This window comes from Balaenoptera musculus, chromosome 6 (assembly GCF_009873245.2).
Source record: "Balaenoptera musculus isolate JJ_BM4_2016_0621 chromosome 6, mBalMus1.pri.v3, whole genome shotgun sequence".
NCBI lineage: Eukaryota > Metazoa > Chordata > Mammalia > Artiodactyla > Balaenopteridae > Balaenoptera > Balaenoptera musculus.
In genome coordinates this window covers 46,023,302-46,036,631 of record NC_045790.1, presented here as the reverse complement: position 1 = coordinate 46,036,631, position 13,330 = coordinate 46,023,302, and positions in this window count along the sequence as shown.

The following is a 13,330-nucleotide window of genomic DNA, read 5'->3' as shown; positions in this document are numbered from 1 at the left end:
CGGGCTCTAGGCGTGCGGGCTTCAGTAGTTGTGGCTCACGGGCTCTAGGCGCATGGGCTCAGTAGTTGTGGTGCATGGGCTTAGTTGCTCCGCGGCATATGGGATCTTCCCGGACCAGGGATTGAACCCGTGTCCCCTGAGTTGGCAAGCGGTTTCTTAACCACTGCGCCACCCGGGAAGTCCCTCTATAGCTTTTAAAAACATCTTTGTCTTAAAATAATATCACCAGAGGTGGTCTGAGACTAACTGAGGATGAGGGAAGGGACTGTTTATCTCATTTATACTATTCACAGAGCAGCCATTTTTCCTCGATGCTGGTTCTCTGCAAATGTTTCAAGTGCTGTAGGATTTCTCTCCTTAATGTACCAGGCACTGTTCTAAGCCTGGAAACTTGGGCTTTGCTCCTTCGCAGTCCAGAAGGCAACCCCTCTCCTGCAGTTTGCATTTGGGGCCTCAACACGCAGCCCCCTGACAGTGTTAAGGGAGCGGCAGTCAAAGCCTCTCTTGGCGGGACTGATCATGGACTCTACAAGTTACTGTATGTCACATTAATGCTAAAGGCAGCTATGTTCACTAAATTCAGATTCTCAGCCTATAATTTGCAAACTTCACTTCATTTAACCTTTACATTTGCCTGTGTGACAACTACTTGAGTTGTCTCAGTTTTTTAGAAGAGAAAATCAAAGTCTGATGTCAATTAAATTCAGGAGCCACAGATTTTGTCAGAGTGGAGCTTTCTGCTGCTCCCAGGTCCTCCTCTTCATCAGCTCTGAGCACTGGCCCTCAGCTGCACTGAGCACGTGGTGCTGCCTTCATCCTAATCCTGCCTCTGAAGTCTGTCTTCCCTGCTCCCTGGAGGGCAGTCACCATCCCTGCCTTACTTTCCTGGAATCCACATTGCCAAGCACATTGTCACATATATATGCGGTGAGCACACTTTTGGTGACAGAAGGAAGAGAATGGTATGAATTAGCCCTTGGTGTTAACATTTATGCCACTCTTATCCATAGACTATGTCTGAAAACATGAACTAGGACTCCTGTAAAGTCATGTAGAGGAATTCAAATCTAATGTCTTAACCCCTTAAAGGGGAAATGGAGAGAGGCGAGGCTAGTTGTATTTTGGTGCATTACAAAGCGTGAAAATAGAGTAAAATATCAAATCTCTAAGTACTCTTATTAGAATTCAAAAAGAGATAGATTGAGTCTCAGATTTTTATTTCAACCTTGGGTCTCGTTTGGATGAATACATCCTATTGGATTGATACTCTGTCATTTTCCATGAGTGTGTTTTATTTCCAGTGTAATAAACAAAAGCACTGAAGCTGAGACATTATCTGTTGCCCATAAATGGAAGAGAAATTGAAAAAACATGGAAACCACATTGGCATAAGTAGAGAAATGACAATCCTGCCCTATTTAAGAATCTCATTTGCAGGCAGGTACTCAGAGCAGCTGGATACAGGCTCCCACAGCCAGACACCTGCATCACCAGGCTCAGCGGGGCCTGCCACCCTCCTCACTGATGACACCCAGGATGATGTTCTCCAGCCCTGTCTGCACCCTTAGCTGTGCCCGGCCCCGAACCACGGCCTGCCAAAGCAGGAGACCCTCACAAGTTCTGCACCTAAGGGGGAGAATCTTCCTTGTTTTCCTGCCTGAAGGACAAGAAGGTTTTCAGGTTCCCTCAGGACAAGCTAGATGACAGTTGGTTCCAAAATGCTCAGGCCTCCTCATTCTCCATGAGATGATCCAGCAGATCTTCAGTCTCTTCAGCCCAAAGAGCTGAAATTCCTACTAGGCTTGATCACCAGTGGGAAGATCTGGAGACCAGTTTGGTGTAGGAGATGGAGAGGAAAAGACCCTGCTCGGCAATGAGGACTCCAGCCAGATTTTGAAGTACTCCTTCCAAAGGACCAGGCTCGATCTGAAAAGAAAGTCCACAGCTGCTGTGACTGGGACACTATCAGACTGGAAGTTGTGAAAAATCAGTGTGTGCTTTCCCTGTATGTTCAACCTCAGAGAGAACCCAGGAGTGGGAAAGGAGATTTGGACCCAGTCTTCCACAATGGAATCTTATCTACTTATAGGTGGCCTCAATCGTGTCAATATTCACTGAGTTCAGAACTTTTTCTTTGCTTCAGTTGTTAACTGCATTGAGTCATCTCAGCAGATTATTTTACAATAGTAAGAGGAAAGTATAGTTTTGAGTTTTTATTTGTAATAATTAGAATTTATTTCTCTACGATTGTTGTTTTACTTACAAAATTTATTCTTGATATTATTATGTAGTCCTTTGTGTCTTGTTCTGCTTTGCTTTGGGTGCAAATGGTGTATTTTATTTTACTTTTAAATTTATTTTATTGAAGTATAGTTGATTTACAGTGTTGTGTTAATTTCTACTGAACAGCAACCTGATTCAGTTATATATATATATATACATACTTTTTCTTATTCTTTTCCATTATGGTTTATCACAGGATATGGAATGTAGTTCCCTGTGCTATACAGTAGGACTTGTTGTTTATCCATCCTCTATATAATAGTTTGCATCCACTAATCCCAAACTCCCAATCCAACCCTCCCCCTCCATCTCTCCCCCTTGGCAACCACAAGTCTGTCTCTATGTCTTTGAGTCTGTTTCTGTTTTGTAGATAAGTTCATTTGTGTCATATTTTAGATTCTACATATAAGTGATACCATTATGGTGTTTGTCTTTCTCTTTCTGACTTACTTCACTGAGTATGATAATCTCTACTTCCATCCATGTTGCTGCAAATGGCATTATTTCATTGTTTTTCATGGCTGAGTAGTATTCAAATGGTGTGTTTTATTTTTCAATTTTTTAAAATTAATTTTTATTGGAGTATAGTTGCTTTACAATGTTGTGTTAGTTTCTACAGTACAGCAAAGTGAATCAGCTATACATATACTTATAGCCCCTCTTTTTTGAATTTCCTTCCCATTTTAGGTTACCACAGAGCATCCAGTAGAGTCCCCTGTGCTATACAGAAGGTTCTCATTAGTTATCTATTTTATACATAGTATCAATAGTGTATGTATGTCAATCCCAACTCCCAATTCCTCCTACTTCCCCTCCCCCCTTGGTATCCATACATTTTCTCTATGTCTGTGTTTCTACTTCTGCTTTGCAAATAAGATCATCTTTACCGCAAATGGTGTGTTTTAAATGTTAGGTCTTCTCATACTCTTAAAGAGATAGGAAGTGTCCTTAAACCTTTAATCTGCCTTAAAATCCAAAAGGAATGTAAATAGTTTTGTTCATTTCATTGATTTTGAAAATATTTTGAAGTATCTCTGCTCCCAGTAATTTTCTTGTATTTGTGAATATACTGGTCAATAAAAGAAAGCTATTACTTTCTTAGTGGAGCATTCTGTCAGAGAAGACAGGCATTAAACAGTAAGAAATTAGGTAGGAACCCTTTTCAGGGCTGTGAAGGAGACGCATAAGACACTATGACAGGTTATAGCAGTGGAGATTCAATTAAAGGAATGCTAATACGGTGACAGGGAGAATATAGGATACTGGGAGCACGTGGGATTGCATGGGTCAAGGAAAGCTTCCAGAAGAAGCAGTTGGTGAGCCGGCATCTCAAGGGTCTGTAGGAGTTAGCCAGGTAATTGACTAATGGTCAATTTTGGACATATTATGTGGAAATATTGTAGGGTAGCAGGTACATATAAGTGCTTGGAGAGGAACAAGTGTTTGGAGATGTGATCCTGGGTAAAGACATGCATATGGAGGTCACAATCATAGAGATGACATTTGGAACTATTTGGGAGGTTGAGAGTGTATGTGCAGAGAGGATGAAGTGTGGGACTAGCATCGAATTTTGAGGAACACCAATTCCCTAAGATGAGAGGGAGTAGTCAACAAAGGAAGGAGAGGAGGAGGAGCAGAAAAGCAGAGGATGGTGGTGACAGAGAGACCAGATGAGCGTCAGACTTTAAGATGGAGGATGTGGTAACAAGTGTCCGATGCTTCTGAAATGTCAGCTGAGGCTGCCTGACAGTGATCTCTGATCTCAGTAACATGTAGCTTATTATAAATCTTGGCTGAGCAGGAGAACAGGGAGGCCGAAGCCAAATTATAACAACTGGAGAAATGAGGTGCATGTGAAGTTAGGGACGGATATTGCAGAGAATGCTCAAGATGTTTGAGTGTGAACAGAATGACAGAAGCAAGATAATAACCTACAGGTGGTTGTAAGGCTAAGAAATGGGCATATTTAGGATGAAGAAGATGAAAATTAAGCATATTAATATTGATCAGAACTAGCCAGTAAAAAGGAAGATGTTGATACAGCAGAGAGAGGAGGTAACTGATAAAGCATAAGCATCTTATTGTACTAAGGCCTTCTCTACTTTGCATCAAGGGAATCTCTCCCAAAAGCTAAACCTTCTGGAATTCTCCCTCTGTTTGCTCTCACAAAGGTTTTGCACCCTGGTTCAGTGAACTGTGGTGAGGCTTGGGATGAGTAAGAGGTACTTTCTTTTATAAAGTGATATATGGTCTAAATGTGAGAATGGAAGTGAGAATGGAAGTGGGAATGAAGATAGGCTAAATGTCCATCTCTCTTCTCAGGCCAATCAGTTCTATGCCAAGCATGTGTGTCAATGCTGATGATGTTAAAAATCTGCTTAATGAAATATTTAAATAAATTTGAACACTTTTTAAAAAATATTATCTTCTGAATAATTTTTAAAAATACAGCTGTTTGATACAGGAAAAGCAAAATTTTCCTTGTCATGTCAATAAGAACGTTTGGATAATTGGTAGCTAGGGTTTATTATTAGCACCATGAATTAGTAAACTCAGACAAACATTTTGTTTGATACTTATGACAATCACATATTGATTAAATCTTATATATGTCTAAACATTTATAATAATTTTAAACTTGTATAGAAATATATTGTACTACAGATCTTCAAACCAGTATATTACAAAGTATAAAATCAAAAAATGTTTAAACATTTAATGAATTTGGATTCAACAGTAAATCCTTTCTTTCCTTATTAGCCCCTGTCTGATAGATATTACACATCCACTTTTGGATTCAATTATATATCGGTTTACTACGAAACCAAGAAACCAGGCAAAATGACTTCCTGCCTTAATATTTGTCCCTGAGCAGATTAAATTTAAAAAAAATCTTTTTCCTGGCATATTCAAAGATAATAAGAAAATAAAAGAAAAACAATTCAGAACCTGGAACCAAGTAGGTTCTCTTCTTCATTAACAAGTTGACAGGAAAACTCAGGAATTAAAGAAAAATATTTTGATTCTCAAGATACTGAAGTTCACTGACTTTCACTGGTACTTGAAGTTAAGCAAATTGGCTAATTTCACTGCCCCCTTTCTGACTGGTTACTAATTAAAGGAATGGTTGATGCAAATATTTACACCAAGCCATGGTTAGGGAACAATTGGTAAAATGGTTTAAAAAAAAAATCCAAACTTTTTTCAAGTAATAAATTACAATAAAAATTATTTTAGATATTTATTTGGGATTATCCCTTGGGAGGAACCAGACAAAGTGTATTCTTTCTTGTAGCCTCATTTTACTTCTTGCTCTTTCCTTTCTCTCATCATTACTCCCTGTCAGGTATGATTTGAACTTGAACTATTTAGACACAATCTAACTAGTGTATTATATGAGCTAAATGACTGATGCCGTGCATCTTAGTTCAGGCTGCTCTAAAAAGGTACCAGAGACTGGGTGGCTTATAAATGGCAGAGTTTTATTTGTCAAAGTCTGTCACCTGGAAGTCTGAGATCAGCATGCCAGCAAGGTTGAGTTCTGGTGAGAGCCCTCTTCTGGGTTGCACACTGCCAGCTTCTCTTTGTATCCTCACATGGTGGAGAGCAAAGAGAGGAAGCAAACTGTCTTGTGAGTCTCATGAAGGCATTAATCCCATTCATGAGGGTTCACCCTCATAACCTCATCTACTCCTAATAACCTCCTAAATATCCCACCTCGTAATACCATCACATTGAGGGGTAGGGTTTCCATATATGAATTTTGGATACACACACACATTCAGTCTGTAAAGCGGTGATAAGAAGATCTGAAGGTATTGTGTTTATGGCAAGGATTCATTAGAATGTATTTCATCTTGACATTTATTTGAGGATAAAGAACACCTTCCTTGATGCTGCCCTTGCTTTTTATGGCACATTAAACCTGTACTGATTATTAATTAAATGTTACAATGCTACTGTGAACATGATTACCAAGGACCTGCCAGACAAATTCCACAGACTTTCAGTCTTTATCAAAAATGACGATGACAGCAACTACAAATTCCTTAGCCCTTATAAGGGACTCACTTAATCTTTCCAACATAGTTGAAACTGAGTTGTTAATATTCTAATATTCTCGTTTCCAAGAGTCACCTGCTAAGAGTTTATGTGAATAAAACAATCTAATAAGTAAATGGTAAGTCCAGGTTTCACAACCTAGTAGGTCATATTCCAAATTCCACCTCCCTATCCACATCTTAGACATCTGTGCAAACTGCATGTATTGAACCATCACTTATTTTCTGGAAAGCCCTATACTTTTCTCATAACATATTGATATTCCTTTGTCGTCTCATACTTCGCTGTTACAAATTCTCTATATTTTCATAAGTTTATTGTCCACCTACAAATTTGTAGATGCGTTGACCAAGTTACAAAGTATCCTATAAAGCAGAAACTAACACACCATTGTAAAGCAATTATACTTCAATAAAGATGTAAAAAAAAAAAAAATATCCTGATTATTTTACATAATAAGCAAAATGAAATTATCAACTGGTAATTATTTCTGATAGCCTTAAATGTGGTCAACAAAATTAATAATTCTAATTATTTTAAAATAATCATATTTAGCACAGGGAACTCTACTCAATATTCTGTAATAACCTATATAAGAATCTGAAAAAGAATGAATATATGTACATGTATAACTGAATCACTTTGCTCTACACCTGAAACTAACACTACATTGTAAATCAACTATAATAAAAAATTTTTAAAAATCATATTTAATTGTCCAAGGATGATTCCTATAGATTGTTCAGTTAAGTCTCACCATAAATTTATGAGCTGCGTGCTAGACAAGACCCTTGAGAGTTGTGACCCCTGCAACAGATTGGATTACAAACATTTCAAGGAGTCCTCTGTAGACAACACCAAAGCTATAGTGGATTCAGGCAACAAATACTTAACGCCCCCAACTTACATGAATATGGGAAATGATTGGAAGAATATAAGACGATGTATACTAACGGGTAAAATGTGAGGGATGGAGCAGAGCATCCCCACGGCCATCAGCAGCGAGATCAGGAGTCCAGAAATTCAGCACTTCACCGTTGCACCACCGTGAAAGGGAGCTCAGGTCCTCCGCGAGGCAAAGCCCACAAAGCTGCCTTCGCTGCGCCCCAGCGGCCGGGAGGGGGCGCCCGAACTCGCCCCAACGGACCGACGGGCGCCGCCCACCCAGCGGGACCCGCTTCCGGGTCCAGCTCCGCGAAGTCGGGAGCAGCGCCCACGGGAAGAACCCGCGCGTCGCTGTCTGCAGGAGCCCCGGCCCAGGAAAGGCGCCGCTGGGGCCCAGGAAGCGCGTGGGGCCGCGAGAGGAGAGAGGAAACTTCCTTTTCGGGCCTGACTGCGGAGGGGAGCTTTGCCGCGGCTTCGCACAGTCTTTCATTTTCTGCACCTGCCTCTGCGTCCATCCTTCCCTTCCTGGTAGGAGCTTTTAGCCAAACCGGTTGACGGCGGTGCCCATTTAATGCAGGGATTGACGGCTCGAAATCAGAGCATGTCGTGGTATGTGTTCAGATTAAGACACTTTTCTAGGGAGAAAGGAAATCGGGGAAAGGGGAAACGCATCTACAGTCTGGAAGGGAAGCTACTAGATATTGGGACCCTCCAGTGGGAAGACTTGGGGACAAGGCTGAGACTTAAAGGAGCCCCGTGGGAAAGGGAAAATGTGAAATTAATTAACCTTTAATGTAAATGGTTAATTTCTCGTACAATGTTTATGTTGTTGAAAAAATATTTTTAAATTTAAAAGTATTAAACTCACACTGTCTAATATTTTATTTATGCCAAAAGAAGACTTTATTATAAGTTCCTGGCTTCAATGGAAGCAAAATCATTAGTAATATTTTCAGAATTACTTCTTGCTTATCTCATTTCAATTGAGAGAAGGCCATATTTGGCAATCTCTTATGACCCAGTAACTGTCTTTAATAATTAAAGTTACAAAATCTTTTGGTCCTCTCATTTGTTTTACTTGGGTTTTTTTTATTTGTTTCTTTTTTGTTTTTTGGCTGCATTGGGTCTTCTTGCTGTGCACAGGCTTTCTCTAGTTGCAGCGAGCTGGCTTCTCATTGCGGTGGCTTCTTTTGTTGGCAGAGCACGGGCTAGGCGCACAGGCTTCAGTAATTGCAGCATGCAGGCTCAGTAGTTGCCACACACGGGCCCTAAATCTAGCAGGCTTCAGTAGTTGTGGCGCGTGGGCTCAGTATGGCGGCACGCAGGCTCTAGGGCTCACAGGCTTCAGTAGTTGTGGTGCATGCACAGACTTAGTTGTTCCGTGGCATGTGGGATCTTCCCGGACCAGGGATCAAACCCACGTGTCCTGCATTGGCAGGCGGATTCTTAACGACTGCACCACCAGGGAAGTCCCCTCTCATTTGTTTTAAGCAAGGGTCTTCTATTAAACATTCAGCTTTGTTACAGTCACGGTTTTTCATTGTAGAATTTTATTAACTTCTTCAGAATGTCATCTCATATGGATACGTTGCATAAAACTTTGTAATCTGTATCAAGATGCTTTTAATTTCAGCATAGTGTAGATTTAAACTTAATATAACATTTTCTACTTAATACATAACTTCTGTGCCAATGCACTGATTGCATTTTGTTTTGATGCCCACTAGAGATCCATAGCTTTTTTTTTTTTTTAATATTTATTTATTTATTTATTTATGGCTGTGTTGCGTCTTCGTTTCTGTGCGGGGGCTTTCTCTAGTTGTGGCAAGCGGGGGCCACTCTTCATCGCGGTGCGCGCGCCGTGCCTCTCACTATCGCGGCCTCTCTTGTTGCGGAGCACAGGCCCAGACGCGCAGGCTCAGTAATTGTGGCTCACGGGCCCAGTTGCTCCGCGGCATGTGGGATCTTCCCAGACCAGGGCTCGAACCCGTGTCCCCTCCATTGGCAGGCAGATTCTCAACCACTGAGCCACCAGGGAAGCCCCATAGATATTTTTAATCGAGTGTTTGGTACAGCCATTAGGATATTTCATTTGCTAGTAGAATTTAAAAATTTGTGTGTATGCTTTGTACAATGCTAAAAAAGATAATCCTATTTTAATTCACAGAGGTAGAATTTTTGCATAACCAAGTTATGAGCTGAGCAAGGCACAAATGTGGCATAATCATCTTTTGGGTGAGCATGAAAATAATAATGGTTTTTACACCTTGTGTACACCCGTCACAGTAACAACTATCATAACTATGTGTATATGTCTCTGATTATATAATGTACTCAGTTATGATAACAGTTATGAGTTGTATTCTCATTACATAGAGCATATAACATAAGATGGTACGTTCAATGGAGTATAGTATTCTCATTATCCCTATTTTAAAGCTGAGAAAAACTGTAGAATAGGAAAAAGGAAACAGTTGCTCTAAATCATGCAGAAGTTTGAAGGAAGACTAAGGAGATGCCCGGCTAACAAATGTACTGGTCACCTGAGAAGACAAGAGTAACCCACAAGAGAAAATGGAGGAAAACTGTAGTTTTCAAACAGTTTTACTGGCACAACTATCTTAAGCTTATTACATTTATCACTTTTATTAACAACCCTGAGGACCAATAATATCCCTAACATTGTGCAGGATACTGGGTGGGAATAAGAGGTGTAGAAGTGCTCCTGCCCTGGGGAGTCAATCACAAGCATTTACGTGACTCTCAGTTACAAGGCCTTGGGTGAGTATGTGCACAGGGAAGGGTGGGCAGAGGGGTTGAAAGTAAAGGGCAAGACTTTGATCTTGAAAAGTACAGGAGCATAGGAAATTATTAGCGTAATAAAAGCTGAAATGTCTTATATGAAACGTAGAAACCATGGTAGGATTTTGGGGGGTCAGTTTTAATTAATTAACTCTGGCTCATTACAGTAGGGTTTGGAGCCCCATGTTCAAATCTCAGCCAAACCTCAGTCCATGGTGGTAAATAAATGATGTGCTGGGATTAGATGAGATGCTTTGACACGTTGCAAATAGTCAAATATCAAGGTTCTAGCTTATATCTACATATTGACATTTGATTTATTACGTTTGATTTATAAAATATGAGTGGCATCCATGTAAATATCTTAATAGGCAAGGGAGACAGAGGAATGTAGGCTGGATTTAAAGGTAATATTTACAGAGATAAATAACCTGAAAAGGTGCATGGAGGAAAGAGTTTTCACAATAATTAAAGGCCTTCCCACTCTTTCTTGGGGTCACTTTCAACCTTTAGCTTTTAGAATTAACAGGCAAATTCTTCAGGGAAGTGTCTTAAAGAACTGGTAGAACAGCAAGTATGTCAGGAAACACCAGTAAATTTGTTAAAATATTTTTAACACATCATGGGATAAAGTGAAAAGTCATCCACCTTCTTTTTCAATTAAAATAAACTCCTGGTTCAAGGATTTTAAATGGGTTCAATAAGAAAAGAAATTCAGATTAAAAAAATAACTATGGATGCATAACAAATAAAATATCAGTAAAATAAATAGGCATGTTAATGATTAATAAATCATATAAGTAGAATTTATCTAATAATTCAAGGATGATTACAGCATAGCTATTAATATAATTCAGTAGATGGAAGAAGTCTTGTGTTCAGAATGCAGAGCTTTACCAAGTTCATGGATGAAAAACCTCAGTGGTGTAAAACTTTGATTGCACTCAGACTGGTTGTGAGAGAGGAGCTGAGAATGATGTCATGTACTTTAACCTGAGAACCTGGAAATACAGAGTTGCCATTAACTGATTAGAGAACAATGAGAAAGGACAAGTTCTTGTTATTGTTTTTATTTATTTATTTTTTTAAGGAGAGTTGATTTTGAATAACATAAATGTGAGATGATTACTAGATACCAGCTGTCAAATAGGCAGTTGGGTATGTGATTCCAGAATTTATCTTTGGAAGACGTGAGTATCACGATTGTTTTTCAATCCCTGAAACTAGATTAGATCAGGACTTATTTCATGAGTTTAAACTGGAAAGAATTCTGGGCACAGAACACAGGAAAGGCACCAACTTTTGTGTCACAAATGAAACTCAGAATGGGCAGCCAGTGAGATGGGAGGAGCACAATGTGAGTGTGGCTTCTGGGATCCAGTTGAGGGCATGACAGACTATGTGTCTTCTACTTTTATAACACAAAGTTTGTATAAAAAATGAATAATGAATTTCTTTAAAAAGGTAAAAAAACGTGACAATGCAAGAGCAGCAGTAGGTGCGTTGTGTATGGATAGGAAATTCATGGGGACTTCCTGGTGGCGCAGTGGTTAAGAATCCGCCTGCCAGTGCAGGGGACACAGGTTCGAGCCCTGGTCTGGGAAGGATCCCACATGCCACCGAGCAAACTAAGCCCGTGTGCCCCAACTACTGAGCCTGGTGCTCTAGAGCCCGCAAGCCACAACTACCGAGCCCATGTGCCACAACTGCCGAAGCCCGTGCACCAGAGCCCATGCTATCTGCAACAAGAGAAGCCACTGCAAGGAGAAGCCCACGCACCGCGACAAAGAGTAGCCCCCGCTCGCCACAACTAGAGAAAAGGCCCACGCACAGCAAACAAAGACCCAACACAGCCAAAAATAAATAAATAAATAAATAAAATTTTTTTTTAAAAAAAGGGAAATTCCACAGAGGAAACTTGAATTTCCAGTGGACACTGTCACCTATTCTAGTGTGCTGGTCTGAAGCTAAAACCTCAGCCCCACAGCTATTCTTCTCAACTCTGCTCTGTGACGCTGGGGCTCCAGTTCCTTTGACTGCATTTCTGCTTTACCAGCAGATTTTTTTTCTTCTAAAGTTCTTCCATACAAGTTTGCAAGAGATGGACTAGAAGGCTGGAGGGAATTTTTCTCTTTCCTGACTAGACTGTGGACTGATAACAGCGACCAATCAATTAGGAAAAGGACAACTAATGGTTGCTACTAGACGCTATCTGTCACCTATCAGGTTGGCAAAAACTAAAAAGAATGATAAGATTGTGTTTTGGATAATGTGTGGGAGCACATATAAACTTATATGCTCTTGAATATGGATCAAATATTATAAAAAATATAGCCATTTTATCGTGGAGAATTGGCGGTATGTATTTGCAATGTGTATGTATTTTGACCAATAAAATTGACTGATGGCACCTTCTTCAGAGAAAGACTCTTACTTGGGTATAAGACACCTGCATGACACTTGTAGAAGTCTCTCCTCTGAAAGCACTAAATCCTGGGAAGGACCGGCTCTAGGATGTGACATTGCCAGCAATTATGGACCTGGGACTTTATGGAAAAGAGACTGAGATTAAACCTGGGAGAGCCCAGGATTGGAGAGCAAAACTTTACATTTCATAACTCCTGCTTTTTTCTTCCTGCCTCTGCATTGCTGCTGAAAGACCAAAAAACAAAACCAGTTCAGAAGCTATTTTTTATCTTTCTCATACTAAAAAAGCAACAAACAGTATTAATGAAAAATATATGTGACTATCTGCATTGATATGAGATCTCTCTTGTTTCCATTTTACTCACTTTTAAGGTAGATCAAAGTATCCTCTACTGATCGTTCTTGCTCAAAGAAGTTTTACTAATTCCCAGGAAATCTTTTAGAAGTATAATACACAGAAAATGCAAGTATCTTCAACATACAGCACAAGGAAATTTCACACACTGAATACACTGTGAAACTAGCACCCAAGTTAAAAGTAATAGATTTTGCCCAGGACGTAGCACGTTTCTTATGTTGCCTTCCAGTTGCTACCTCAGAGCAGCTCTCCTTCTCCTCCCCGAGGGTAGCCACTCTGTGACTCTAACAGTCCTGCTTATTTCTGACAGACACACTTTTATGCCTCTTGTGTATATTTACTCATTGAATCCTGAGAATAATCCTATGAAAAAATACTACTATTGTCCCCATATTAAAGATGAGGAAACTAGGGAGCTTAGTGTTTGTGTTATTTGTCAAGGTCACACTGCTATTAATAGCAGAGCTGGGATCCAGTGCCATGAACCCTGACTTCTTCTCACAGAGGTTTTGA